Source organism: Aquarana catesbeiana, linkage group LG02, assembly GCF_042186555.1.
Source record: "Aquarana catesbeiana isolate 2022-GZ linkage group LG02, ASM4218655v1, whole genome shotgun sequence".
Lineage (NCBI taxonomy): Eukaryota > Metazoa > Chordata > Amphibia > Anura > Ranidae > Aquarana > Aquarana catesbeiana.
The window spans coordinates 59,207,272-59,231,589 of record NC_133325.1 but is presented as its reverse complement, the minus strand read 5'-3'; positions in this window follow the sequence as shown (position 1 = coordinate 59,231,589).

Sequence of the window (24,318 nt, the reverse complement as noted above, 5' to 3'; positions counted from 1 at the left end):
AAAGCTGCATTTCATGGGCATGGTGAGGCTGCATTCATGGGCACCATAAAGCTGCATTTGATGGGCACAGTGAGGCTGCATTCATGGACACAGGTAGGCTACAATGATGGGCACAATGAGGCTACAATTATGGGCACAGTTAGGCTGCATTTGATGTGCACAGTGAGGCTGCGATGATGCGCACAGTGAGGCTGCGATGATGGGCACAGTGAGGCTGCGATGATGGGCACAGTGAGGCTGCGATGATGGGCACAGTGAGGCTGCAATGATGCGCACAGTGAGGCTGCAATAATGGGCACAGTGAGGCTGCAATGATGGGGACAGTGAGGCCGCAATGATGGGCGCAGTGAGGCTGCAGTGATGGGCACAGTGAGGCTGCAATGAAGAGCACAGTGAGACTGCAATGATGCGCACAGTGAAGATGCAATGGAGGGCACCGTAAAGCTGCATTTGATAGGCACAGTGAGGCTGAATTGATGGGCATAGTGAGGCTGCATTCATGGGCACTGCAAAGCTGCATTTGATAGGCACAGTGAGGCTGCGATGATGGGCTCAGTGAGACAGCAATGATTGGCACAGTGAGGCTGCAATGTTGGGCACCTTAAAGCTGCATTTTATGGGCACAGTGAGACTGCATTCATGGGCACAGTAAAGCTGCATTTGATGGGCACAGTGAGGCTGCATTGATGGGCATAGTGAGGCTGCATTCATGGGCACTGCAAAGCTGCATTTGATAGGCACAGTGAGGCTGCGATTATGGGCTCAGTGAGGCAGCAATGATGGGCACAGTGAGGCTGCAATGTTGGGCACCATAAAGCTGCATTTGATGGGCACAGTGAGGCTGCATTCATGGGCACCATAAAGCTGCATTTGATGGGCACAGTGAGGCTGCATTCATGGACACAGTTAGGCTGCAATGATGGGCACAGTGAGGCTGCAATGATGGGCACCGTAAAGCTGCATTTAATAGGCACCGTAAAGCTGCATTTAATAGGCACAGTGAGGCTGCATTCAATGGTATGGGGGGGTTGGACCATGTTACAGCACTGCCAACACACACAGACCCAGCTCCATGACACACAGTGCTCCCGCTGTGTGTGTGATCCAGGGCAGGCAATGGTGAGGCTGCATTCATGGACAGTGGGGCTGCATTCATGGTCACAGTGAGGCTGCATTTGATGGGCACAGTGAGGCTGCGATGATGCATCCTCATTGGACAGTGAGGCTGCATTGATGGGCACAGTTAGGCTGCATTTGATGGGCACAGTGAGGCTGCGATGATGCGCACAGTGAGGCTGCGATCATGGGCACAGTGAGGCTGTGATGATGGGCACAGTGAGGCTGCGATGATGGGCACAGTGAGGCTACAATGATGCGCACAGTGAGGCTGCAATAATGGGCACAGTGAGGCTGCAATGATGGGGACAGTGAGGCTGCAATGATGGGCACAGCGAGGCTGCAGTGATGGGCACAGTGAGGCTGCAATGAAGCGCACAGTGAGCCTGCAATGATGCGCACAGTGAAGATGCAATTGAGGGCACCGTAAAGCTGCATTTAATAGGCACAGTGAGGCTGCATTGATGGGCATAGTGAGGCTGCATTTATGGGCACTGCAAAGCTGCATTTGATGGGCACAGTGAGGCTGGGATGATGGGCTCAGTGAGACAGCAATGATGGGCACAGTGAGGCTGCAATGTTGGGCACCTTAAAGCTGCATTTGATGGGCACAGTGAGACTGCATTCATGGGCACCGTAAAGCTGCATTTGATGGGCACAGTGAGGCTGCATTGATGGGCATAGTGAGGCTGCATTCATGGGCACTGCAAAGCTGCATTTGATAGGCACAGTGAGGCTGCGATTATGGGCTCAGTGAGGCAGCAATGATGGGCACCATAAAGCTGCATTTGATGGGCACAGTGAGGCAGCATTCATGGGCACCATAAAGCTGCATTTTGATGGGCACAGTGAGGCTGCATTCATGGACACAGTTAGGCTGCAATGATGGGCACAGTGAGGCTACAATTAAGGGCACAGTTAGGCTGCATTTGATGGGCACAGTGAGGCTGCAATGATGCGCAGAGTGAGGCTGCAATCATGGGCACAGTGAGGCTGCGATGATGGGCACAGTGAGGCTGTGATGATGGGCACAGTGAGGCTGCGATGATGGGCACAGTGAGGCTGCAATGATGCGCACAGTAAGGCTGCAATAATGGGCACAGTGAGGCTGCAATGATGGGGACAGTGAGGCTGCAATGATGGGCACAGTGAGACTGCAGTGATGGGCTCAGTGAGGCTGCAATGAAGTGCACAGTGAAGCTGCAATGATGCGCACAGTGAAGATGCAATAGAGGGCACCGTAAAGCTGCATTTGATAGGCACAGTGAGGCTGCATTGATGGGCATAGTGAGGCTGCATTCATGGGCACTGCAAAGCTGCATTTGATGGGCACAGTGAGGCTGCGATGATGAGCTCAGTGAGACAGCAATGATGGGCACAGTGAGGCTGCAATGTTGGGCACCTTAAAGCTGCATTTGATGGGCACAGTGACACTGCATTCATGGGCACCGTAAAGCTGCATTTGATGGGCACAGTGAGGCTGCATTGATGGGCATAGTGAGGCTGCATTCATGGGCACTGCAAAGCTGCATTTGATAGGCACAGTGAGGCTGCGATTATGGGCTCAGTGAGGCAGCAATGATGGGCACCATAAAGCTGCATTTGATGGACACAGTGAGGCTGCATTCATGGGCATCATAAAGCTGCATTTGATGGGCACAGTGAGGCTGCATTCATGGACACAGTTAGGCTGCAATGATGGGCACAGTGAGGCTACAATTATGGGCACAGTTAGGCTGCATTTGATGGGCACAGTGAGGCTGCGATGATGCGCACAGTGAGGCTGCGATCATGGGCACAGTGAGGCTACGATGATGGGCACAGTGAGGCTGCGATGATGGGCACAGTCAGGCTGCAATGATGCGCACAGTGAGGCTGCAATAATGGGCACAGTGAGGCTGCAATGATGGGGACAGTGAGGCTGCAATGATGGGCACAGTGAGGCTGCAGTGATGGGCACAGTGAGGCTGCAATGAAGCGCACAGTGAGGCTGCAATGATGCGCACAGTGAAGGTGCAATGGAGGGCACCTTAAAACTGCATTTGATGGGCACAGTGAGGCTGCATTGATGGGCACCGTAAAGCTGCATTTGATGGGCACAGTGAGGCTGCATTGATGGGCATAGTGAGGCTGCATTCATGGGCACTGCAAAGCTGCATTTGATGGACGCAGTGAGGCTGCGATGATGGGCTCAGTGAGACAGCAATGATTGGCACAGTGAGGCTGCAATGTTGGGCACCATAAAGCTGCATTTGATGGGCACAGTGAGGCTGCATTCATGGGCACCATAAAGCTGCATTTGATGGGCACAGTGAGGCTGCATTCATGGACACAGTTAGGCTGCAATGATGGGCACAGTGAGGCTACAATTATGGGCACAGCGAGGCTGCAATGATGGGCGCAGTGAGGCTGCAATTAAGGGCACCATAAAGCTGCATTTGATAGGCACAGTGAGGCTGAATTGATGGGCACAGTGAGGCTGTAATGATGGGCACAGTGAGGATGCAATGATGGGCACCGTAAAGCTGCATTTAATAGGCACCGTAAAGCTGCATTTAATAGGCACAGTGAGGCTGCATTCGATGGTATGGGGGGGTGGGACCTTGTTACAGCACCGCCAACACACACAGACCCAGCTCCATGACACACAGTGCTCCCACTGTGTGTGTGATCCAGGGCAGGCAATGGTGAGGCTGCATTCATGGACAGTAAGGCTGCATTCATGGTCACAGTGAGGCTGCATTTGATGGGCACAGTGAGGCTGCGATGATGCATCCTCATTGGACAGTGAGGCTGCATTGATGGGCACAGTTAGGCTGCATTTGATGGGCACAGTGAGGCTGCGATGATGCGCACAGTGAGGCTGCGATCATGGGCACAGTGAGGCTGCGATGATGAGCACAGTGAGGCTGCGATGATGAGCACAGTGAGGCTGCGATGATGTGCACAGTGAGGCTGCAATAGGCACAGTGAGGCTGCAATGATGGGGACAGTGAGGCTGCAATGATGGGCACAGTGAGGCTGCAGTGATGGGCACAGTGAGGCTGCAATGAAGCGCACAGGGAGGCTGCAATGATGCGCACAGTGAAGATGCAATGGAGGGCACCGTAAAGCTGCATTTGATAGGCACAGTAAGGCTGCATTGATGGGCATAGTGGGGTTGCATTCATGGGCACTGCAAAGCTGCATTTGATGGGCACAGTGAGGCTGCGATGATGGGCTCAGTGAGGCTGCAATGATGGGCACAGTGAGACTGAAATGTTAGGCACCTTAAAGCTGCATTTGATGGGCACAGTGAGGCTGCATTCATGGGCACCGTAAAGCTGCATTTGATGGGCACAGTGAGGCCGCATTCATGGACACAGTGAGGCTGCAATGATGGGCACAGTGAGGCTGCAATGATGGGCACAGTTAGGCTGCAATGATGGGCACAGTGAGGCTGCAATAATTGGCACAATAAGGCTACATTGATGGGCACAGTTAGGTTGCAATGATGGACACCGTGAAGCTGCACTGATGGGCACCGTGAGGCCACATTGATGGGCACAGTGAGGCTGCATTTATAGGCACCGTAAAGCTGCATTTGATGGGTACAGTGAAGCTGCGATAATGGGCACAGTGATGCTACAATGATGGGCACAGCGAGAGTGCATTGATGGGCACAGTGAGGCTGCATTCATGGGCACCATAAAGCTGCATTCGATGGGCACAGTTAGGCTGCAATGATGGGCACCGTGAGGCTGCAATGATGGGCACCGTGAGGCCACATTGATGGGCACAGTGAGGCTGCATTCATAGGCACCATAAAGCTGCATTTGATGGGTACAGTGAAGCTGTGATAATGGGCACAGTGATGCTACGATGATGGGCACAGCGAGAGTGCACTGATGGGCACAGTGAAGCTGCATTCATGGGCACCATAAAGCTGCATTCGATGGGCACAGTGAGGCTGCGATGATGGGCACAGTGAGAGTGTACTGATGGTCACTGTAAAGCTGCATTTTATGGGCACAATGAGGCTGAGATGATGGGCACAGTGATGCTGCAATGATTGGCACAGTGAGAGTGCACAGATGGGCACAGTAAGGCTGCATTCATGGGCACCGTAAAGCTGCATTTGATGGGCACAGTGAGGCTTCAATAATGGGCACAGTGAGGCTGCATTGATGGGCACAGTGAGAGTGTATTGATGGGCACAGTGAGACTGCATTAATGGGCTCCGTAAAGCTGCATTTGATGGGCACAGTGAGGCTGCATTGATGGGTACAGATCAGTGACAGCGCCACCAGGCAAGTCTGAGGGGGGTCGCTGATGGAAGGGGGAGTGAATACAATAATGTAAGGGGGCCATGATTTAAAGGTGTCCCCCTTATATCAGTAACCCCACCCCCTTACCTTAGTGTATTCTTTCTGCAGAAGGTGGTCTCTGGTCACCAGAGTCCCCCCTACATTCCCAGAGTCCCTCTTGATGATTTGCTTATATATATATATATATATATATATATAGCAAATACATAGAATATATATAGAATATTTATTATAGCAAAAATTTATTATAGCAAAAAGTAAAAAATATTGTTTTCTTTTCAAAATTGTCGCTCTTTTTTTGTCTATAGCACAAATAAAAACTGCAGAGGTGATCAAATACCACCAGAAGAAAGCTCTATTTGTGGGAAAAAGCTTGGGTACAGCGTCGAACGACCGTGCAATTGTCAGTTAAAGCGACGCAGTGCCAAATTGTAAAAAGTGCTCTGGTCAGGAAGGGGGTAAAATCTTCCGGGGCTGAAGCTGTTAAAGAATCCAAAGTATTCAAAAATGCATTACTGTCACAAGAGATGTTTACATGTTTATGTTTATGTGACAACAATAAAAGTGATCAGATTTTTTTTTTTAAAGGGACAGTGTAAAAACATAAATAAAATAAAATAACATAAATAAAAAAAAACTTTTTTTTTTTTTTTAAAGAGCCCCACCCCTCCATGCTCACATGATAAAGAAAACACAAATATAAGTCGCACCCGCAAATGTAAACAGTGTTCAAACCACACATGTGAGGAATCGTCACGATCGTTAGAGCGAGAGTAATAATTCTCGCACTAGACCTCCTCTGTAACTCTAAACTGGTATCCGGTAAAAATGTTTAAAGCGTCGCCTATGGAGATTTTTAAGTACCATAGTTTGTCGCCATTCCCCGAGCGTGCGCAATTTGTTTAAGCATGACACGTTAGGTATCTAGTTACTCAGCATAACATCATCTTTCACATTATACAAAAAAATTGGGCTAACTTTACTGTTTAGTTTTTGTTTTAATTCATTGAAGTGTATTTTTTCACAAAAAATTGCATTTGAAAGACTGCTGCGCAAATACAGTGTGACATAAAATATCGCAACACCTGATATTTTATTCTCTAGGGTCTCTGCTAAAAATACATATAATATTGGGGGTTTTAAGTAAATTTCTAGTAAAAAATACTGATTTTAACTTGTAAACAATAAATATCAGAAATAGGCCTCGTCTTCAAGTGGTTAAAACTGAACCAAAGGCAGCTAAATACCTATTTGAAATACTTACGCCAGATATAACAGCTGTTTTTGTCACATGTTTTAACTGTAAGCTTCTTTGCTGATGCACATTGCCCAGACATATTCCACTGTTCCACCGTTTAGCTATCTGTAGGGGGAGTATTCTTCCCACTGACCATGACTGCAACATACACTATGTTGCCAAAAGTATTGGAACACCCCTCCAAGTCATGGGATTCAGGTGTTTCAACCTCCATGGCCACAGGTGTATAAAATCAAGCACCTAGGCATGCAGACTGCTTCGATAAACATTTGTGAAAGAATGGGTTGCACTCAGGAACTCAGTGAAATCAAGCGTGGTACCGTGATAGGTTGCCACCTGTACAATAAGTCAATCTGTGAAATTTCCTTGCTACTAAATATTCCATGGTCAACTGTTAATGGTATTTTAACAAAGTGGAAGCAACTGGGAACAACAGCAACTCAGCCACGAAGTGGTAGGCCACGTAAAATGACAGAGCGGGGTCAGCGCATGCTGAAGCTCACAGTGCGCAGAAGTCACCAACTGTCTGCAGAATCAATAGCTACAGACCTCCAAACTTCATGTGGCCTTCAGATTAGCACAACAACAACAACAGTGTGTAGAGAGCTTTGTGGGTTTGCCCATACTTTCCACTGACCACCATCGTAAGAAGCATACTTCCTTCTGACAATTTAACTGCTTGTCGACCAGCCGCCGCAGTTTTACCTTACGTCGCTTCACCTTATGGCCACTAGGGGCGAGCGTGCCGCCAGTGGGGCGCCCGCAGCGTGTGCCCGGAGTCGATGCAAGTGCCTGGCGGGCGTGATGACCGCCGGGCACCCGCGATCGCTCGTGACAGAGCGAGAACCAGTATCTATGTGTGTAAACACACAAATCCCCGTTCTTTCAGGGGAGTAGAGACAGATCGTGTGTTCATACTAAGTATGAACACCGATCTCTCTCTCCTCCCAGACAGTCCCATCCCCCCTACAGTTAGAAACACACCTAGGGAACACAGGTAACCTCTTAAACGCCCCCTAGTGTTAACCTCTTCCCTGCCAGTGACATTTATACAGTAATCAGTGCATTTTTATAGCACTGATCGTTGTATAATTGTCAAAGGTTCCAAAAATGTGTCAAAAAGTGTCCAATTTCCCGCCGCAATATCGCAGTCCCGATAAAAATCGCAGATCACCGCCATTACTAGTAAAAAAAAATAGTAATAAAAATGTCATAAATCTATCCCCTATTTTGCAGACGCTATAACTTTTGCACAAATCAATCAATATACGCTTCTTGCGATTTTTTATTACCAAAAATATGTAAAAGAATACATATTGGCCTAAACTGAGGAAAAAAATTGCTTTTAAAAAAAAAAAAAAATTGGGGATATTTATTACAGCAAAAAGTACAAAATATTGTGTTTGTGTCTTTTTTTCTTTATAGCGCAAAAAATAAAAACTGCAGAGATGATCAAATACGACCAAAAGAAAGCTCTATTTGTGGGGAAAAAAAGGACGTCAAATTTGTTTGGGTACAGTGTTGCATGACCACGCAATTGTCAGTGAAAGCGGCGCAGTGCTGTATCGCAAAAAATGGCCTGGTCATTGAGCAGCCAAATCTTCCGGGGCTGAAGTGGTTAAGAAGCATACTTCCTACTGAAAATGTAAGAAGCTAACTTCTTTCTGACCACCAATGTAAGAAGCATTCTTGTCACTGAATCCAATGTATGAAGCATACTTCCTTCAGACCACCAATGTAAGAAGCACTCTTCCCGCTGATCATGTAGATATCATAATTATTGGAAGGGGTTCCTTGAAACTTAGAAGATATTTCAAGGGTTTCTCCGTGTTATAAAAGTTGAGAAGGCTGCTCTACATATAAAATGTATATTCCCTAGAAACCTTGGTGAAAACAGTACAAAACATCCAGTTACAAATAGAAAATGTACCATGCTGACCTAGTTATTTTTATTTTGTTTTTTCCCCATGGACCTTCTAGAGTCCTGCATTTTTTGTCTCTTGATCTAAAAGTAGTTCTTCTAAAAGTCTGTCCTGACAACAGCAAGTCCACATAAAAGGTCTAGCTAAGTGTTCCAATACTCAAGTTTTTCCTTTACTTCAAGTTTCTTTCATATTTCTTCACATCACTTGCTGTTGACGTATAATAATTATAGGATCTGTTTCAATCACCAGGATCACCTCAATGCTACAAGACATGACAGTCGTCATAAATCTGTGAATATATTTTTTTCTACTATCAGCTTCTATAGCAGCCCATGACAATTCCCTATTGTGAAATATCACATCATTATTCTGCAATGTCATTTTCCTCAGGCACTAGTAAAATAACAATGACACACTTCACTAAATGCTCCGCTGATGGATTAAGGGTATCTCGGCCATCCTCTAGTTACCGCACTACGGCCAGGCTTCACCTTCAACTCTCTAGATATAAATCTTAAAGCCTTCCCTTCAGTCCTGCACAGTTGTACCAGCTCTTCTCCTGTACTGATACTGCTTACTCTGATTTCAGTGCACACTGTGAGCTTCTCACAATGTGCATGAAGAGCTGCAGCAAGTCAGATAGAGCCTGCCCCATTTCCTGGCTGGAGGACATCCAGCATTTATCCCTGGCCCACCTTCTTCATTCACTGGATTTCAGGTTCTTTCTATCATGGAGGCTCAGCATCATATCACAGTGCTGTTCTTCTGCTTGATTCCGAGCATGCGTGGCACTTTGTGCGTCGGAATTGTGTACACGCGATCGGAATTTACGACAACGGATTTTGTTAGAGATCTCAAATTTTGTGCGACGGAAATTCCGACGGAAAATGTCCGATGGACCCTACACACGGTCGGAATTTTTGACAAAAAGCTCCCATCGAACATTTTCCGTCGGAAAATCTGACCGTGTGTACGAGGCATTAGAGTGCTCTCTGCCTACCACAGAGCAGGATCTATTGGTTAGGTCTGCTCATTGTGCTCAGATGCAGCTCAGCTTGTTCTGACTGTCCCCCGCTGGTCCCCTTCCTGGTCCCACATGTATGTGTACCGTGTGACAATGTGAATAAAGCTTTAGACCCTTCTGAGGAATCCTTGGTGTGCTGATGGCATTTCTCTATTCTGACCACAGAAATTTGCTCCTGGAAGAATGGTCAAACCCTCCCATAGACACACTCCTAAACCTTGTGGACAGCCTTCCCAGAAGAGTTGAAGCTGTTATAGCTGCAAAGGGTGGGCCAACTCAATATTGAACCCTACAGACTAAGACTGGGATGCCAATAAAGTTCATGTGTGTGTAAAGGTAGGTGTCCCAATACTTTTGACAATATAGTGTATGTCCTGACACTTCCAAGCTGAATGATGGTGGGTTTCATTGAACCTGAAAAACGAAGGACATCTTGTGGCAAAAAAGATGTACTGCAGAGGTCAGCTCCAGATTAAAGGTGAGTATTATAGCAAGAGCTGCTTGTTTTTTTTGTCTGTGGGCCTATATTAATGAATAAAAAGGGTCTTTAACCGCTTCCATACAGGGCATTTTCACCCCCTTCCTGCCCAGACCAATTTTCAGTTTTCAGCGCTGTCGCACTTTGAATGACAATTGCGCGGTCGTGCACCACTGTACCCAAATGACATTTTTTATGTTTTTTTTCCCCCAGAAATAGAGCTTTCTTTTGGTGGTATTTGATCACCTCTGCGTTTTTTATTTTTTGCGCTATAAACAAAAGAAGAGCGACAATTTGGAAAAAAACACAACATTTTTTTCTTTTTGCTTTAATAAATATCCCATTTTTTTTTTTAAAAACAACAATTTTTTTCCTCAGTTTAGACCGATATGTATTCTTCTACATATTTTTGGTACAAAAAAAAAAATCGCAATTAGTGTATATTGATTGGTTTGCGCAAAAGTTATAGCGTCAACAAAATATGAGATAGATTTATGGCATTTTTATTTATTTATTTTTTTTACTAGTAATGGCGGAAATCTGCGTTTTGTTTTTTTGTGACTGTGACATTGCGACGGACATAACGGACATTTTTGAAACATTTTTTGGGACCATTCACATTTATACAGCTATCAGTACTATAAAAAAATGCACTTATTACTGTGTAAATGTGACTGGCAGGGAAGGGGTTAACACTAGAGGTGATCGAGGGGTTAATTATGTTTCCTAGGGGAGTGATTCTAACTGTAGGGGGAGGGGACTCACAAGGGGAGGAGACCGATTGGTGTTCCTCTGTACTAGGAACACACCGTCGGTCTCCTCTCACCTGACAGGACACACAGATCCACGGTCCTGCTGTGTTCACGGGCAGGGGCGGACTGACAACTCATGGGGCCCCTGGGCAATAGGGGCTCATGGGGCCCCCTTAGTCCCCACCCACCCACACACAAGCCACACCCTCACAAAGCCCCACGTATATATTGCACTGCTACATTACATGCATTGGTCACAGAATTTCTCTACTTCATGTTCAAAATAAATGTTTAAAGATGAAAGAAAAATAAACTCACTTTAACCACATACATTTACTGCAGGGCTGCGTCTCCTGTGAGCAGAATCATGTACAGGTACTTGATTCTGCACTTGCGGGTCTGCATGCTGTTTGACCTGCTGCCGCTGTGATTGGACACACCGAGAGCTAACCAGCGGGTCCGGAGGACCCCATGTCCGCCAGGCCCCGACGATCGTTTCCAACAGAGGCAGAACTGTGGTCTGCCTATGTAAACAAGTCCCCAGAGAGCCTCCCCTTACATCAGGGTCCCCAGAGAGCCTCCCCTTACATCAGGGTCCCCAGAGAGCCTCCCCTTACATCAGGGTCCCCAGAGAGCCTCCCCTTACATCAGGGTCCACAGAGAGCCTCCCCTTACATCAGGGTCCCCAGAGAACCTCCCCTTACATCAGGGTCCCCAGAGAGCCTCCTCCTTACATCAGGGTCCCCAGAGAGCCTCCCCTTACATCAGGGTCCCCAGAGAGCCTCCTCCTTACATCAGGGTCCCCAGAGAGCCTCCTCCTTACATCAGGGTCCCCAGAGAGCCCCCTCCTTACATCAGGGTCCCCAGAGAGCCCCCTCCTTACATCAAGGTCCCCAGAGAGCCCCCTCCTTACATCAGGGTCCCCAGAGAAACCCCCCATACATCAGGGTCCCCAGAGAGCCCCCCTTACATCAAGGTCTTCAGAGAGCCCCCCTTACATCAAGGTCTTCAGAGAGCCCCCCTTACATCAAGGTCCCCAGAGAGCCCCCCATACATCAAGGTCTCCAGAGAGCCCCACATACATCAGGGTCCACTCCCCAGAGAGCCCCCCCATGCATCAGGGTCCCAGAGAGCCCCCCGTAGATCTGGGTCCCCAGAGAGCCCCCCATAGATCTGGGTCCCCAGAGAGCCCCCAATAGATCTGGGTCCCCAGAGAGCCCCCCCCATACATCAGGGTCTCCAGAGAGCCCCCCATACATCAGGGTCTCCAGAGAGCCCCCCCAAACATCAGGGTCCCCAGAGAGCCTCCTCCTTACATCAGGGTCCCCAGAGAGCCTCATCCTTACATCAGGGTTCCCAGAGAGTCCCCTCCTTACATCAGGGTCCCCAGAGAGCCCCCTCCTTACATCAGGGTCCCCAGAGAGCCCCCTCCTTACATCAGGGTCCCCAGAGAGCCCCCTCCTTACATCAAGGTCCCCAGAGAGCCCCCTCCTTACATCAAGGTCCCCAGAGAGCCCCCTCCTTACATCAGGGTCCCCAGAGAGCCCCCCCATACATCAAGAACCCCAGAGAGCCGCCCCATACATCAAGGTCCCCAGAGAGCCCCCCCATACATCAAGGTCCCCAGAGAGCCCCCCATACATCAAGGTCTCCAGAGAGCCCCCCCATACATCAAGGTCTCCAGAGAGCCCCACATACATCAGGGTCAACTTCCCAGAGAGCCCCCCTATACATCAGGGTCCCAGAGAGCCCCCCATAGATCTGGGTCCCCAGAAAGCCCCCCAAAGATCTGGGTCCCCAGAGAGCCCCCCCATACATCAGGGTCCCCAGAGAGCCCCCCATACATCAGGGTCTCCAGAGAGCCCCCCCAAACGTCAGGGTCCCCAGAGAGCCTCGTCCTTAAATTAGGGTCCCCAGAGAGCCTCGTCCTTACATCAGGGTCCCCAGAGAGCCCCCCATACATCAGGGTCCCCAGAGAGCCTCCCCCCATACATCAGGGTCCCCAGAGAGCCTTCCCCCATACATCAGGGTCCCCAGAGAGCCTCGTCCTTACATTAGGGTCCCCAGAGAGCCTCCTCCTTACATCAGGGTCCCCAGAGAGCCTCCCCCCATAAATCAGGGTCCCCAGAGAGCCCCCCCATACATCAGGGTCCCCAGAGAGCCCCCCATAAATCAGGGTCCCCAGAGAGCCTCCCATACACCAGGGTCCCCAGAGAGCCCCCATACATCAGGGTCCCCAGAGAGCCCCCCCATACATCAGGGTCCCCAGAGAGCCCCCCATACATCAGGGTCCCCAGAGAGCCCCCCCATACATCAGGGTCCCCAGAGAGCCCCCCATACATCAGGGTCCCCAGAGAGCCCCCCCCATACATCAGGGTCCCTAGAGAGCCCCCCATACATCAGGGTCCCCAGAGAGCCCCCCATACATCAGGGTCCCTAGAGAGCCCCCCATACATCAGGGTCCCCAGAGAGCCACCCATACATCAGGGTCCCCAGAGAGCCCCCCCCCCCATACATCAAGGTCCCCAGAGAACCCCCCATACATCAGGGTCCCCAGAGAACCCCCCATACATCAGGGTCCCCAGAGAGCCCCCCATACATCAGGGTCCCCAGAGAGCCCCCCATACATCAGGGTCCCCAGAGAGCCCCCCATACATCAGGGTCCCCAGAGAGCCCCCCCCCATACATCAGGGTCCCTAGAGAGCCCCCCATACATCAGGGTCCCCAGAGAGCCCCCCATACATCAGGGTCCCTAGAGAGCCCCCCATACATCAGGGTCCCCAGAGAGCCCCCCATACATCAGGGTCCCTAGAGAGCCCCCCATACATCAGGGTCCCCAGAGAGCCCCCCATACATCAGGGTCCCCAGAGAGCCCCCCCCATACATCAGGGTCCCCAGAGAACCCCCCATACATCAGGGTCCCCAGAGAACCCCCCATACATCAGGGTCCCCAGACTTAACCCCCCCAGAGGTTCCCCTGTACCTGGCTGTGCACCTCCAACCCAAGGGGGAGGTGGGAGGTGGCGATCGGCAGTTCTATGGTGCCTGTGGATCTCACTGGGGCTTGTAGTCCTCCTTCTGATTCTGTACAGTGGATAGGGGAGGGGCCTCTGACCCGGGCAGCAGTCGGCAACAGCGTACAAGCAGAGAGTGAAACTTGTAGCTGCCCGGGTCAGAGGCCCCTCCCCTTTCCACTCTACAATCTGGAGGAGAAATACAAGTCCCCGGGAGATGCTGCGAGCACCATAGAGCTGCTGATCGCCGCCTCCCACTCCCCTCACTGCATCCCAAACTGAAAGAGGAGATGCCCGCCTCACCCCCCCGCGGCAGTCGGCAGAACGGCTCCACCGCAGCACGCCCAGCAGCATACCCCTAGATCCGACGAGCATGTCTCCCGGGCCCCCTACTGGCTGCGGGCCCTCGGTCGGCGTCCGATCGACCGAATGGTCAGTCCGCCCCTGTTCACGGGCAACCGCGGGTGCCCGGCGGACATCGCGGCCGCCAGGCACGTGCACCGGGCCCCGAGCAACACGCGCGCCCCCTAGACGGCCGGGAAGCCCAGGACATCATATGACGCCCACCCAGGACAGGAGATCCCTCCTGCGGACGTCATATTACTATAGTCGGGTAATGAAGTGGTTAAGGCATCTTTATGAGACAAAGTTAACAGCACCTGCCTGGATATTCTGTAACATTTTTGTGCACTTTGTTGTTTACAGCTAATATTCCTCCCTGCATTACAATTATGCTTCAGGTAGTTGAGCAAACATTTATTTATAAGATTGCCCTTTGCGATTTGCCTGTCTCTAATAATAATTTTTCTATTTGTAAGGCAAACGTCTGCCATTTAATATAGCAACAATTTCCCAGCCCATTGATTTAATAAATCCTGCAGTTTACAGATAGAGTTGACTGACTAGGTGTTTAATAGTCAGTAAACTGTTCTTGGCAGCATTGTGTGTGGAATGGGAAATGTACACAGGATCCATCAGCCTTTTTGAAGCTCATAACAGTTCATGGTTCTTAGCCATTGACACTGTACTGTTCCAACAATTACGGTTACAGTGTATTTTGGATGTGACGGGTATAATGAGATTTCTTCGGGAAGACAGATTGAGTTACTCTCAGGAAAATTGCTAAGCGCTAACTCTGTGGAAGGAGTTATGAGTTTACTCCTCACTTCTTATTTTAAAGCTAAAATGTTATGATATTTTTATGGGGGATATGATCACCATGTTTATACAAAAGTGATCCATATAGTGAACTTGGTGTAGAGTTATTCACTTTAAGGTCATCATAGAGGACAAGGGGACACTCTTTACATCTGGAGGAAAGGAGATTTAACCTCCAAATACATGTAGTGCTACCCCCTGTAGAAGCTGTTTAAAGCAGAGCGTCCGCTAACATCTTTGGAGAGCCGGCTTCTGGGTCTCGATCAGAAGGAGACGGTGTTTGGCCTCCTAAATGCGTTCCTGATTGGCTACAGAGTGTGTGGCATCTGACAGCTCCTTTGACAGCTCCTTTTTCCAGTTTCCCACGGCGGTTCTCTGGCAGTAGCCCAGATCTCTGTCTTTCACAGGGCTCTTGTCATCTCACAGTCTCTGTCGGGACTGGACTCTACACTGTCGGCTCTACATGGAGCCTGTTAAATGGGTGTGGTCTAACTTTTTAATGGGAGGGGCTTAATTGGCATGGTTAAACAAAACCCTGGCCTCAGGTATGTGCTGGGGATTGCTTTGGGAGGTAGAAGCCTTGTGCTAGAATGTGGGGTAGAGTGGGGGACAGATATAGTGGCGGCACGGTGGTGTAGTGGGTAGCACTCTCACCTAGCAGTAAGAAGGGTCACTGGTTCGAATCCCAACCACGACACTACCTGCCTGAGGTTTGCATGTTCTCCCTGTGCCTGCGTGGGTTTCCTCCGGGTACTCCGGTTTCCTCCCACACTCCAAAGACATGCTGGTAGGTTAATTGGATCCTGTCTAAATTGTCCCTAGTATGTATGAATGTGAGTTAGGGACCTTAGATTGTAAGCTCCTTGAGGGTAGGGACTGATGTGAATGTACAATGTATATGTAAAGCGCTGTGTAAATTGACAGCGCTATATAAGAACCTGAAATAAAATAAATAAAATATAGACTGGGGGGGTGCTTTGGGAGGGGAGAGGACTTGTGCTAGAAGGTGGGTTGAGGGGGTCAGATATGTGTCGGGGGGCTTTTGGGAGGGAAGAAGACATGTGCCAAAAGGTGGGGTGGAGGTGGGGTCAGATATGTACTGGGGAGGTGCTTTGGGAGGGGAGAGGACTTGTGCTAGAAGGTGGTGCAGGGTCCAGCAGGGGGCTATGTACAAAGTGCAGGGTCCAGGAGGGTGCTACATACAGGATGCAGGGTCCAGGAGCGTGCAGAGTGCAGAGTTCCGCCCTCAAATCTCCATCCTCGACAAGATTGTCTTCCCCCTTCCAGCACAAGTCCCACCATCACCCCTCCAGGTATAAATCCACTTCCCCACCCAGCACAGCCCCCCATCTCCCAGGGCAATGATCTTCCCCATAGGTGACACTGACTTGAGCAGTGTATTTTACCTCACAGTGACAGCGGTCACAACTATGAGGCGGCTCTTTCCTCCTGCCTCAGTCAGCTCTGTGACAGGCTGCTCAGTGCTCACTGTCCCCAGTTGTCAGCACACACTGTGCACACAGCACAGATACTTCCTCGTCCCGGACTGTTCTCATCCCATCCTCATCCAGTCAGGAAATGGCATCTGTGTCTCACAGCTTCTCCCCAGTGAGAGTGGAGGGATTGGAACTGTGGAGAAGGCAAAGTAGAAGACCTAGAGGACTGGAGCTCGGAGTTGGGATAGGGGACGGATGGAGCTGGACTCTGGAATTTTGTGGCATTAGGTATGCTAATATGTCAGGGAGGCTGCACGGGTCCCCTGGAGCCGACCCCTGATGCTACGTCAATGCCCATACACACCACGCAAGCTGCCCATGCTAGTGTGCCCATGCCGTAGAAGTCACTGGAACCAAGTGCCGGAACTTGTTCCAGTACTGGAATCCACTCTGGGACTCAGCCTTGATTTTCCGGGACACCCGGACTTACATCAAATCCCAGGATGGTCCTGGCAATTTCAGGACGGTTGGGAGGTATGCTTAAGATCATCCCTTGATAGTAACAAGTGTAGCGCTGAGTGTTGGTAGTTTTTCTCTTTATCCCCATAGATATTCAGACTGCCTATCTGCCTTTCCTCCTACTGAGATTCCAGAACCATCTAAAATACAGTGGGAAATAATCACATCATTAGCCTGTGAAACACTGAGCAGGCTAAAGCAATGAGCAACTGCTCCACTGGCTATCAAAGGAGCCAGACGAAATTTACCTAGCATTCTATACTCTAACTCTATATCTGATTGCCTCCTAGGGATCAGAAATTATTTTTTCCCCCCCATTGGAGCAAATTGGATTTGTTTTTGTTTTTTTGCCTTCCCCTGGATCAACTGTGGGTATAGGATTGTGTATATGCAGGTTCTTCTAATTATTTATTTTTGTCTATTGGTTGAACTAGATGGACTTTGTTTCCAACCTGACTAACTATGTGTAGCACCCTCTTGTGTACATAGTTGTGTAGTGTAGATAGAGGCTTGTAAGAAGCCTGGGTGTGAGTCAGAGGGTTCACTTTAGGTCAGGCTGGAGGGCTCTACGGGTCAGGCCTCTGGAACCTCCTCCTATGACCTAAGGCTAAACCAGCCATAAATATTATGGAGCCTGGTCAGTATTGGAGTCAAGTAGAAGATGGAGAACTGAAGTGCTGCTATGTGTAGCCTGGGAGAGGGTCTCAGAAAAGCACTGTCTCCCTCCCGGCTGGAGGTTGGAAGAAGGACGCTTAAAGACAGATCTCCACTGCCCTGCAGTCCGCCGGGAGGGATAACCTGCATAGCCAGGAAAAAAAAACTAGTCCAGTGAAAGGCCTGAAAGCAGTTTCACCTACAGCTGCAGGACAGGGAAAGTGTGACTACCTCTACTGTGTACCTCTGTTGGGCCTACAGTCCGTTCTGGAATCTCTTGCTCTGGGATACTCTCTGAGACAGCCAGGTGGATGGGCAGTTTCTAGCTTGGGTCTGAAGAAATTTGTTTAAGGGGGACCAAATGCTCCTTACAGAGACTGTGTTACTGATTCATTAAGAGACAGACGCCACTCTGGAGGGAGTAGAAAACCAGGATCCATCTTTGTGGGGTTTTGTTTAGGAAGTTAGGAAGTTCTGTTCTCCAAGTTGTGTTTCAAGTCAAGTTGGGCATCCCATATACCCAAAGACCCCATCCAAGTTGTTTACCCCAAATAAAACAACAAAAACAAGCCCATGGACTGGTTACTGACTTTGAATGCAAGCTGGAAAATGTGTATAGCTTGGCTGTGCAGACTATATGGGGAACCAAAAACTCAGCGGCTCCTTAGGGGGTAGCGATACATACGTAAATCAGGTATTTACATGAATGATGAGTATGCATTGTGCTGGGTGGCTACTCTTTTCTTTGATATCTTTCATCCTCTGCCCCCAAGATACCGTTGCAGCTGTAATCTTTGGGTCCTGTGGGGGTCAAAATGATTGGCTTCACTGGCGACAGGCACTCATCAAAAACATTGACTTTGTCCGTCCTTTCTGCCCCCTCTCTATGCGCCTCATGTGAATAAGTCATAAAGCGGTTCTTCAGTCTTAACAAAAATAAAAGAAGACTCAGAAGCTATAAATACTGTAGCTGCTGAGTTTTAGACCCCTTTCACACTGAGGCACTTTTCAGGCTTTTTAGAACTAAAAATAGCGCCTGTAAAGCGCCTGAAAACTGCCTCTTATGCCTCTCCAGTGTGAAAGCCCGAGTGCTTTTACAAAAAAAAAGTCCTGCAAGCAGCATCTTTGGGGCGGTTTGGGAGCTCTTTTAACCCCTTCTTAACCCCTTCTTGGGTGTTAAAAGCGCCCTGCTGGAGCCAAAAAGCGCTTTAGCACTAATGGACCCACTGCCTCAGTGTGAAAATAGCCTGAATAAGAGGACACTTACCTGCAGTGGCGGCCCATCCATACAGGGCACCAGAGCACTGCGTCCCAAGCCCACCCACTTGTGTGACAATAGCAAATTAATATTTGCTATTGTCTTCCTGATTCTCCTCCAATCAGGAAGTGAATCAGAAAGCATTTACTATGCTTCAGTTATGAATGAACACAGTGTGTGAATGTGTTCACTGTGTTCATATAGAAAAGGAAGGGGTTGATATATTACATATTTACTAGCCCTTTCCCCCGCTCTCCATCCTTACACATGCCCCGCAGCAGCTGGGATGGGAGGAGAGGAGGGAAGCCAGCAACACTTTGGGGTGGGTGGGGGCAACACGGGGAGGAAGCCTGGGCAATTGAGGGAATCTGCACCGCACGTAGTGATTAGGGTGTGCCCAGGCCCATTCTATCTAAAATGATCAGACTAACACCTTATGGAGTAAAAATTTGGCCATAGCGACCAGTTATTTACCAAACAACCAAAATATAAAGCATTCCTTAAAACAGAAACAATTTTGATAATAACAATAACCATAAAGGTTGCTGATCATTGGAGGCACAAACGAACCATAGTTACATACTAGTTAGTCTGATTAATAAAAGACACAAGTCCATCCAGTTCAACCAATAAAAGTAGAAAAAAATTATACAACCCTATATACACAATCCTATACTCACAGCTGATCCAGAGGAAGGCAAATCACCCCCCACCCCCCATCCAATTTGCTCTAGCAGGGGAAAAAAGATCCTTAAGATCCCCAAGAGGCAACAAGATATTCCCTGGATCAACTTTACCTATAAATATTATTAGCATCCAGTTATATTATGTGTATCTAGGAAAGAATCCAGGCCTTTTTTAAAACAATCTACAGAGCTGGCCAGAACCACCTCTGGAGGGAGTCTAGTCCACATTTTCGCAGCTCTAACTGTGAAGAAGCCTTAACGTATTGGGAGATGAAATCTCTTTTCCTCCAGATGTAAAGAGTGCCCCCTTGTCCTCTGTGATGACCTTAAAGTTAATAACTTAACACCAAGTTCACTTTATGGACCATTTATGTATTTATACATGTCGATCATATCCCCCCTTGATCTCTTCTTCTCAAGAGACAATAAATTCAGTTCCTCTAATCCTTCCTCATATGTGACTTCCTCCATGCCTCTTATCAGTTCTGTTTCCCTTCTCTGCACTTTCTCCAGTTCCCCGATATCCTTTTTATGAACTGGTCCCCAAAACTGAACTGCATATTCCAGATGAGTTCTTGCTAATGATGTATACAGGGCTAAAATCATATCTCTCTCTCTGGAGTCTATATATTCCAAAAAGAAAGCTGCACACACGGGTCCTGAAAGGTGAACACACAGTGAAGATTTTATTGATGATGCACAAGCTCATCTTCCTCTCTCTCTGGAGTCCATACCTCTCCTAATACAAGAAAGAATTTAGCTTGCTTTGGAAACTGCAGCTATTATTGGGCTTATGATCTACCAGAAAGCCCCCAGATCCTTCTCCACCAATGACTCCCCCAGTTGTACATCCCTTAGTATGTATGAAGCATGCATATTCTTAGCCCCCAAGTGCATAACTTTACATTTATCAACATTAAACCTCATCTGCCACATAGTTGCCCAATTAGACAGTGCATTGAGGTTGGCTTGTAAGTTGGAGACATCATGTAAGGACGTCATTCCCCTGCATAGCTTGGTGTCATCTGCAAAACTGAAATGGTACTTTTAATCACAGACCCTATATCATTTATAAATATATTAAAAAGTAAGGGTCCCAACACTGAACCTTGGGGTACACCACTAACAACTCTAGACCATTCAGAGTAAGAATCATTAACCACTACTCCTCTGAATTCAGTCTTTTAGCCAGTTTTCTATCCATTTACAAATTGATCTTTCCAAGCCTGTAGACTTTACCTTACACATGAGCTGTGTGTGGGGAACTGTGTCAAACGCTTTTGCAAAATCCAAGTATAACACGTCCACTGCCACCCCTCTGTCCAATGTTTTTTTTACCTCCTTAAAAAATAATGGATTTGTTTGACATCTTCTGTCTTTCATGAATCCATGTTGTCTTTTGTTTAACATACTTCATATTAAACTCTCCAGTATCTTTCCAACTATAGAATCTAAACTAACAGGTCTGCAGTAACTTGGTAAAGACTTTGATCTCTTTCCAATATCAGGATTGTATCTGAGTGACCACTTAAAGGTCCCCAGCCGCACCACACTGGCTCAGGGACAGTCCCAACTCTCCCCAGATACCTTCATGTTCCAACTTCCCAGTTAATGCACCATTAAGTGGAATTCAACAGAGGATGACATACCTTAGATCAGTCCTTAATATAAGCTATAACAGTAAATTTTTCGAAGACCCCAACCTCCTGGCCACTATGACTATCAATAGAACCAATCCAAATGCAGGGTGGGAGTATGGGAAGTTTCTTCCTTGTCTGTTGCTTCCAACTGCTTGAAGACTTTTCCAATCACTTCTTGAACACCCCCACAGCCCCTCCTCTGTCTACAAACTAGCCAATCCTGGTAAGTAATCTCATATCTCCTGATCTTTAATGTTATCCCTATATCTCATTGATTCTCCTGTCCCCCTAGTCATGTTTGCCCTTTGCCTATTTTTTTTTTCTTTTTTGCGTCGGGCCCATCTTAGTCAATGGTCTATCTCTGGAGTGAGCAAGAGAGGGGGGCTATGTTTCTACATACAGTGGGATCATGAAGAATAAATGTAGCCACCCTATAAAAGAAATTTGTCTCACGGCAGCTAAAAAAAAAAAAAAAAAGAATTTGGAGATTTAGAAGAGGTGGGCAAAAGAAGGGAATTTTTAGAGTTAAAGCGGGGGGTTCACCCACACCACCAAAAAAAAAAAAAAAATATTAAAAGCCAGCAGCTACAAATACTGCAGCTGCTGACTTTTAATACATGGCCACTTACCTGTCCCAGGGTCCAGCGATGTCGGCAGGGGACGCCGAGAACCCGCTCGGTTCTCGGCAGCTGCCGCCGCCATCCTAGGTGAGGGAATCAGGAAGTGAAGCGTTGCGGCTTCACTTCCCGGTTCCCTACTGCGCATGCGTGAGTCGCGCTGCGCGTCCCTAGTGGTCCCAGCTCTCTCCTGGGAGCTGTGTGTTCCCAGCAGACAGCGCTGTGGGGACGGGAAGAGGCATAGACTCCCATGGGAGTCTATGCCGGAAGTTGGTGCAAATACCTGTCTTAGACAGGTATCTGCACCCCCCTCCCCCCTGAAAGGTGCCAAATGTGACACCGGAGGGGGGGAGGGTTCCGAAAAGCGGAAGTTCCATTTTTGTGTGGAACTCCGCTTTAAGAATACATACATGAATATTTTTCTTTAAACCAGAGTTTAGTTAAAGAGATGCTTGGGAATATTTTCTACACTCCATTTCGGACCATCTGCTGTATTTAACCTGATAACGTTGCCCAATGATTATTGTTTAGAAAATTTGGGATAAACTGACAGATAGAAGACCCTTATGATATGTCTTTGGAAAATAGCTTCCTTCCAGACTGCTCTGAATTCCACTAGTAATGGTTTTCACATTATTTTGCAAAGCCCCGTTGTCACAATCCACTGCAGCCCCAAAAATCATAGGGGATTTTAAATACCCGTGTTTTCTTTGATTGTCACTCAATGCCACGCACTGTCAAAGATGATTTTTCATTAAAATCCTTTGGCTAAAGGGCAGCATATAATGACATGCTGCTGCATTTGATGCTGACAGCTACACGGTTTAGAAGAAAATAAAAAAACAGTTTTATTCAGTTCCCCTAGGCAATTCTGACATATATCTGGCACAGACCTGTAAGGGATTGGAATGGTGGTTAGCGCCATCCATCTGTGACCACCATATGTCAAAAAGCTCCTGAACCAAATGACTGCCCCCCTTTCCCCCCTTCCTCATCGTGTGCGAGCTTCTGCTGCAAATCTGTTAATTGCAATATTCGTTTCAGGACACCAAGGTGGTTTAAATTTGCTTTGCATTATGTTTGTCAGTTCATGTAACATCTGCCAATCAATGTTCCATTGTGCCGTGAGATATGCACAGCTATTCATGGAATTCTAAGGACACTTAAACAACAAGGTTACACAGGAACAGGTTGTTCTCTTCTATTTCTGGGTCTAATTGATCTGTGCACGATTTATTGTTGAACGCCATTTGAATAATAGGTATAATGTTTCTTCAAGGAAACCTCGCCATGACTTTACGCTATAACATTTTAAGGGGTTTTCTGCTTCAAAAGCATTAAAGAACATCTGACATTTTGTACCAGGAGGAACTTCAGTTTCCTTACTGCTGGCCCTGCCACCCCCTTACTGGCTCTGCCATCTCTGATGGTCCAGTGTATGCACAGATGTGAGGAAGCGCTTGAGGAATGCCCCTAAAAGAGAAGTATAGCCAAACTCTTTGGGCCCTATTTCTCTTGTGAGCACAAAAATATACTTACTTTTGCACTCCTTTGACCTAGAGCCAGCCTAGAGCAGGCTATAGCTGACGCAGCAGAGCTATTCCAGGCTCTGGAAAGATCCCGACCATATGGTCTGGATCCACCTAGCTGCCTGATTGACAGCTGGCTACGCATCTCAGCTTGCAGCTGGGAGCTGGAGTCAGCCGTGCTCACCCCCTCTCCAGCTTGGCTGGAGGAGCAGAGCGGAGAGCAGTGACTGACAGTTACTGCTCTTAGCTTGAGCAGACAGAGGTCATGTGATCATTTAGTTCTTGTTCTAGGTTCACATCTGGTCTAGGTTCCTTCTGTGTGCCTGAATGTGTTCCTATGGCTTCAACTACCCGCACAGATAAATGTACTGGATGTGTGTGGGTGCCATTCATTCGAATGGCATGCCACACGCACTGGAAATTGTTCCCCTACTGGGATCCACACTGCACTTGCAGTTCCCGTGTGGGCTGCGATTCCAGAAATGGTGCAGGAACCTTTCCCTGCATTTCAGGAGGCATTAATTCATTTGAATGGGCTGCCATGCCCATACAAAACGTGGCTTGCTGAGCTGCATCAATGTGAACCTAGTCTTAGAGCCGACATGGGACAGCTGCAGCATCACACCAATGCTGCAGCATAGGGGTGAGTACATGCATTTGTTTTTTATGAACCCCAAACATCTCCTTTAGGGCTTATTTACACTTGCTTTGGCTTCAACACACATTAAAGCACCTACCACTTCAACCATGCTTTTATGATGTGTTTTTGATGCTTCGGAGGTGCTTCCATGAAGCTTTGGTGCTTTGATAAAGCTTTGGTGATGCTTCGGTGAAGCGTCGGTGATACTTCCGTGGTGCTCTTTTGAAGCTTTGTTGAAGCTTGACAGATGCCCTGTATGTGTGTGTGGATATCTCATACCTGCAATTTCTCCAAAACAAAGCAAAGC